The following is a 7,402-nucleotide window of genomic DNA, read 5'->3' as shown; positions in this document are numbered from 1 at the left end:
AAAAATGTTAACATGATTGAACTCCTCATGTCTTCCATTTAATTGTGATTCTGAAAGTATTTCTGAACATTTGGGAACTGCAAAAGAACATGCTCTTCCAAGTTATAAGGAGGGGAAATTGGATAGGAAACTTTTTTCTAAAAAAAAGATTGGCATGACTTTGCCTGCAGGGCGATCAATGAAATAATGCACTGTATTTAAATGTTTCATCCAAGAAAAAGAGAACAATATTAATTATAGCCTTTAGCTCTTTTCATGGCAATCCTTTGGTAATTATAGTTCAAGAGAAAGAACAGAAGTAATTTAAAGATGTATTTCTTCATAAGTTATCCAATTCAATTTTATTCTTAGAACAGAGTTCATTTCAAAGAAGGACCTTTTCGTAAGTGAAATACGCATTGTTTGGACAGAAATAATGAAATAAAGACATTTCATTAGTGTATGTTATATTTTCAGGTGCATCCATCATGATAAACTTGTTAAACATGTTTATTGATAGTATGTTAAATGACATCAACTTTGATGGTACTGGTGAAACTATTGCTGGTGAATTTCAGTATGATTTTTTTTAGAGTTTTGTGGTTTTGTAGGGTTTCTGTTTGTTGTGGGAGTTGTTTTTTTTTTCTTTTTTTTTCTTTTTTTTTTTAAGTGCTGTGGGGTGTTTTCAAGGTTTTTATTATTATTATTTTTGTTTTCATTTTTGTTTTTTTTTTCCTTCCATATATAGAATGCTATCTTAAAATATCAAATTAAATAACTATGTAGAAACATAAGACTCTTCTAGGGAATATGCAGTGATATAAGGAGAGAACAAAGTTTTACAGGAAGAACTCAAGACAGAAAAAAGGAGACATGTTAGAAAGTATATCTGATTAAAGGGAGTTTGCAATTATGTAGTGTGTCTCATCACTACATGTAGTGTGCCTTTCTTTAAAAATATGATACATCAGGCTGCTAAACACCATTAGGCATCTTGCTAACCTAAAAAACTCTGAATTTCATCTAAGACCAGAGTCATCTAGCTCACCGAATTCACTGAAGTCAGTTATTAAATAAGAGTCTTGTAATGTGGGATGATATAGCTGGATACTCTGGTACTCTTCTATTTTTATACAGTTGTTTAGAACTGTGAACAATTCCATTATTAGAAATTTGAGTAGCATAACAAGGAATAGAGTGAAGCTACCGTTTGTGAGTAAAGCCCAGCAGGCAGCTCTGTTCCACACAGCCACTCGCTCATTCCTCTCTCAGTAAAACAGGGGAGGCAATCAGAAGGGTAAAAATGAAGGGAACTTGTGGGTTAAGATAAAAACAGTTTAACGGGTAAAACAAAGTTGTGCATACAAGCAAACTAAAATAAGGAATTCATTCACTATTTCTTATCAGCAGGCAGATGTTTAGCCATTTCTGGGAAAGCAGGGCTTCATCATGTGTAACAGTTAAATGGGAAGACAAATGCCTTAACTCTGAATGTCCTTCCTTCCTCCTCCTTCCCCTGAACTTTTATTACTAAGCATGACATCATATGACGTGGGATATCCCTTTGGTCATTTGGGGTCAGCTGTCCCAGTTCTGTCCCCTCAGATTCTTGCACACCTCCAGCCTACTCATTGGCAGGGCAGTGTGAGAAGCAGAAAATGCCTTGAGGCTCTGTAAGCACTACTCAATAATAGCTAAACCAGCCCTGTGCTATCAAGACTGTTGTGATCACAAATCCAAAACACAGCACCATGTGGGCTGCTGTGAAGAAAATTAACTCCTAGCCAAAACAAATATACTGCTAAAACCAGCCTATTACAGAAAATAAATGAAACAGAAAGTAGCCAGTAGTAGATGGTCTCCTGACACAGGCATTTGTTACAGTAGTTATAAGCAAAATCCTTATTATGAAGAATGCAAATGCAACATAGCATCACATGAAGTTCTCCAGACATAATTAATTGTCTAACCTGAGACAGCAGTCCAAGCTTTCACAATCAACTGTGAGAAATACATGCTTTCAAAAGACTATTAACCTTTCTGCTGTTGTCTCAAAAGACTATTAACCTTTTTGCTGTTGTCCCATTCCTTTTCACACCTGGGGCCTCACATTTGTGCTTGAACAGTGACCTGCTTTCAAAAAAAAAAAAAAAAAGATGAATATTTTTCCACTGATTCACTCACAGCTGGTTCTTAACCTATCAACCCATGCTGAAAGAATTCTTCTGGCTTCCTAAATCCAGATTTTGTCAGGCTCAGATTCAGGCATATCATCTACTAGATATGAACTCTGACCACTAGATTATTAGAATTATGCAGAATTTTTAAGTAAGATATGCTCTACATATGTTTGCAGGTTTATGTTGGATGTGCCAGGAGGATTCGATAGCATGCAAATGTGCATCTTGGTTTGCTTTTGGCAACATACATGTCTAAAGTGTGCTTGACTTGAATTTAGATCATCCAGTTTTATCCTGTGACATGTGTTTTTTTCACATGCATTAAATTTATTGGGTTTAGTTTTATGGTTTATTTTAAACAAGTAAAACAATTCAGATGTCTGTTTGGCAATGGAATTTTTCTTCCTTTTTTTTTTTTTTTACCATTTAAAAAGTTATTTTAAAGTAAGAGTAAACTATTATTTGGACAACTTCTAAAATTTTTGAAAGCTTAAAAATGCCTCTTTTTTAAAAAATTATTAATTGCTTTGAATATGTCTCACTTTTGAATGTATATTTCCACTTAGATAGTGAGCCAAAAAAGTAGTTTTCAGTGGTGCATGAAAAATATGTTTTCTTCACACAGTTTCTGAGGATTCTAAATGTTTTTATTAGTGATCTGGAATCAGAGTGAAAAAGGAAATCATGAAAATGATAAAAATATGATTGTATCTTAAAGATAAAAATGGGGCTGAATAAATGGAAATCTTAAATTTATTTTTAATATTTTGATAATGTATTTCTATCTTTTCACTTTCTAGGAAAATTAATTTGAAAACTATTTGTGAATAGAATCACATCAATTTTAGTTTTTAAAAAATGTATTTTTTTCTGACAAGAATAAAATTTAGTTTTCAATTTTTTATGTACTTCAGCAGTGAAGAAAAGAAGTAGGACTGAAAACTGACCCAAAATAACAATTTTCTGTTAGTTCCCACATGTTGCTGAAACATTTTGTTACATGCAGAAAGATTTTCCAGCCAAATATATTTTGACAGTACTTAGAGCACTCAAAGCATTCCAAAAATAGTATTTACTAATGAAACTGTAAGTAAAGAATTGATTTTTGAGACAGAAGAGAATTTTTCTAGCTTTTATAGCACCACAGGATATTATATGAAAGTACATCCCTAAGTGAATGATTTTGTTTTACCTTAATCTGTGAGATGTTCAGGGGCTTCCTTACAGACAATTTTTTCCTCTCCCCCTAGAATTGTAGTCAATAAATTTTTCACTAGGTTTGTTTATATTGTTAATGGTTCAATGAGCATTTTCAGTAGGTAGGTAGGTAGTAAGTGATGATTCAAACTTAAAAGCCTTGGAGTTCCTCTGTTCATAGAAGCATTGATGGAACTCTATTTTTATATGCTATTTTTATACTTGCAACCAAGCTTCAAAACCAGTGAGCCTGAAACATTGCTTCCCACCCAAGGTATTCATGAAAATATTGCCACGGCACCTTAAGTGTCTAATGCAAACCACAAACTATTGTAAATTGAGACTGTAGAAGGAATGTGTGAGATCTGCAGTCTTTTTATTCACCACCATTAACATGGTATTGATTTGTGTTGCAGGCTTTTTATAATGGAAAAAAATCTCTTTGCTTCCTTCCCAACTCTCAGAGAAGCTGTCTAATAGAATTTGCAGAATAGGAGGGTAGGGACAAGTTAGAGTTCTTAGCTTCTCCTTACTGTTCTTTTTTTTTTTAGAATTTTTTTAATAAAGGGAGATGTATCTTCTCTGAATCTGTCCTTAGTTTTTCCTGAAACTATGATTTTGACTATTAAGTTGTAGTTATCATTCCTTATTTTGTTTCTGGTTGCTATAACTAGTCTTTATTTTCAGATACATAAAACTATCCCTAAAATTTCTTCTATTTCCTTCAAGGTAAATCTGTACTCTATGAAAATCCTTTAACCTCAATGCTTATATCTGAGCTAGTCGCCCTGCTTCTCTTTTTAGCTAATAGTAGTAAACTGGCATGTCTAAGCCACAACTGATCTCATCTGAAGTAGATGCCTCTATCTGGCAGCCTAACCTTGTTGTAGTAGACCATATTTCTCTTCATTGCTTATGAAAATAGCAGTATAAAAATGGACACCAGCTCAAATGTAGACGTCTATATGTGTGGTCAAAGGAATTCTCATTCTGTGTTATGTGAAAACAGAAAGTGTGTTTTTGCATTTCACTTTACAAACACTCAGAAGTGAATAGAGCTCTGGAAAAAGTTTTATGTTAGAAAGTATTCTTCAAAAATATTAAGTATAGTTATTTGTCTAAAAGTGATTATGCAAAGAGTTTCTATTCAACAAGATATGTTAGACAGAACTGTATGCAGTAACACAAAGTGTTGCAAAGATTAGTTCCTGGATTTTGGATTTTGGTTCCAGTGTTGGAATTCAGACCCTATCAAATTCAGTAAGAAAAAACATTTTCACTTGTGCTGGGCTAGGATGTTATTCATAATCTTGCTTCTATCTCACATTTACCAGTGAAGTGAAGAAAAATAATTTTACCTGTTCGCATTATTGCACTCTCGAGTTTTTCCACCTGTAGTTAATATAGCCTTGAGTCATTCCTTCTGGCAAACTATCTTATTTTGGAACAAGTATGTAAAAAATATGTCTGAATGTATACCCTGCTGATAAAAGAAATTTTCAGTATGAAAATAAATTATTAAGAGGGGTAATTTTATAAAGAGGATTATACTTTCAGTGATGTAGTGTGAAAAAGATTGACAATAACAGGATGAACAGCAAGAACAGATGAGAATCAGAACAGGAAAATTAAGAACTAGGCATAAATTTAATTCACCGTTGTTTCACTGTTATTCAAACAATTATTTACAGGGCAGCAGCTAAGGAAGAACGATGCCAAAAATGTCCTGATTTTACCAATCTTTGCATTTTTTTAAGTTCATTTGCAAGTCTCAGCTTGAGTATGAACTGACTGTAAAGAATATGTAAGAAAACCCAGAAGATAAGTTTATTACTGCTGTAAGCAACATAAAATGTTCTCATCTTTTTTGTTTCTTAATTTTTAAGAGGCACAATATGTTAAACACTTCTTTTTGTACTGAAGGCATGCTGCAACTCAGATGAAAGTACTTTGTACAGCAAGCTAACAATAATGCTTTATAAATAATCTCAATCATTTTAATTTCAGTTATTTAGTGAATGTTTGGTATTTGGAAAGACTATGTGTAAACAATTTTATCTCAGTAAAACAAACAAACAAGAAAATAAAGCCATGTTTTTTGTTGAAAATGTCATCACACTGGAACCAGCATAATGAGTTTATGTCAGTTTATTTATTATTGCTGTTCCCAAGATCTCGTCTCTCATTTCCAACCCATTCCTGGAACATTACAGATAACAGTAACATGCTTTTAAACTTTTGCCAAATGGCAGAGACATGGATCAATGCATCGTAGGGGGGTACTGTGAAAGTGTGATGGTTATGAGTGCTGGTTTTCTAGTATTGTTAAATCTTACTGTGTATCTAAAGTATCATAGTGTAATATATACGTGCATATGTGTACTTAAATTTCAAAAATAATTCATTAAAAAGGACTAGTATTGTCTCTTATTACCAAAATTGTAGCTTCCGTGATGGAAGATATAGATGTTCTTGATGATCTAGTCCCCAGATTTTATTTTAGCAAACAGTTGAGTTGCTTGCACTAACACTTAAATTTCTTTTCTGGACAGGCAGAAACTTGTTATTGTATACCTGAGCTTTTGATTGCTTTTCTCTGATTATTATGTGCTCTGCTTGGTTCTACTAATTCTCCAGTGTACATGCTGATGATAAATGGATAATAAATTAAAACAGAAACACACTTTTCTATGATACTTGCTTGTTCTGTATTGTCAGAAGCCTGTGTTTAGCTTTTGACACAAACATTGCTTCTGGTCATGATCAGTAAATCAGCAATACAAGGTGAACCACAAGGGAATACTCATATGCCACAAACAGACAATAGAATTTGGTAGCTTTTGTTTCTTGTTCCAATTGAATTTAATTTTTTTTTTTTTTAATAGTTCCATAGGCTAATGTCAACTTGAAAGCTAAAACATGTGAGATCTTGACAGGATCTGTCCAGCTCTGGCAAACTGAACTAATGCTAATCCAACGAGCTAAAAATCAAGGAAAAAAAATGAACCTTGTCATATAAGTATTGCTAGCTGCACAATTTTGTAAGGGAGACCAGAAGGTGATAGAGACCCTGGTGAAAAATGCTAATTGGTGTTAGATACAGACAAAGTAAAACAAGCAAACAAACAAATAAACAACAACAAAAAAACCCCAATCAAACAAACAAACCAGGCCTGTGACTACATTCCTGATAAGGCCACTGACAGTTTATGCTAAAATCTAGAAAGTAATAAATAGTGAAAGCAATAGCCCCTTATGTGCAAGACGAGCACGCATGCTCCTAGACCTCTGATAGTCTAGAGGGCTGAGCCTAGGTTGGAACTGCTACACATGGGAGCCAGAAGCCCAGACAAGATGCAGTCAGAGAAGCATTCCTCTGGGTTCATGATCTAAGTGGACCAGACTGGTGTCAAGACTGGTGTCAGTCTGAAGTGTGTCTCTGTTTTAGAATAGAAGCCTTAGACTAGAAATTGCTCTCCACCTGCTAGACCCATTCTGCTTAATATATTGATTTTACAGTATTTGTCATTGAATGATGTGATCACCCCACCCTTAACTGTCTGTGACAATCTTTTTCATGGTACCTTCTATTATTTTATTCAAAGCAACAATTAAAAAAAATATATGTATACTCTAATTGGATCTCAAAGGTTCAAAGTACTGTTTTATGTAGCTTATTTTGCCTCTAAACTCATGAAAGGAGGAAGCTTCCACTGAATGCCTGAGTCTGAAGGAGCACGGAGGCCGGTGATGAATGCACGCTGAAGATTCAGGTCCCATATGGTCCTGCCTGCACAGCTAAGAATTTGTGACTGCTAGCACCATGGTGATTTCATCCTCTTTTATCTTCCTCTCCTTATGTGTTTCATTTTCCTATGATATCCTGACTGGCATGCCATTTATAGGACTGCAGGGCCACAGTTACCAATTTTGTTTTGAACGATTGAGAATGTCTGTGTTCCTCCAGCAGAAATAATAGGCAACAGAAGACGGCAAACAATGATGAATATTTACCTAAGTGGGATGATGTATAAAACACTATACAA

The sequence above is a fragment of the Streptopelia decaocto genome, assembly GCF_964273445.1.
Source record: "Streptopelia decaocto genome assembly, chromosome: 1".
Taxonomy (NCBI): domain Eukaryota; kingdom Metazoa; phylum Chordata; class Aves; order Columbiformes; family Columbidae; genus Streptopelia; species Streptopelia decaocto.
The sequence above is the reverse complement of the archived record's forward strand: the minus strand, read 5'-3'. Positions refer to the sequence as shown.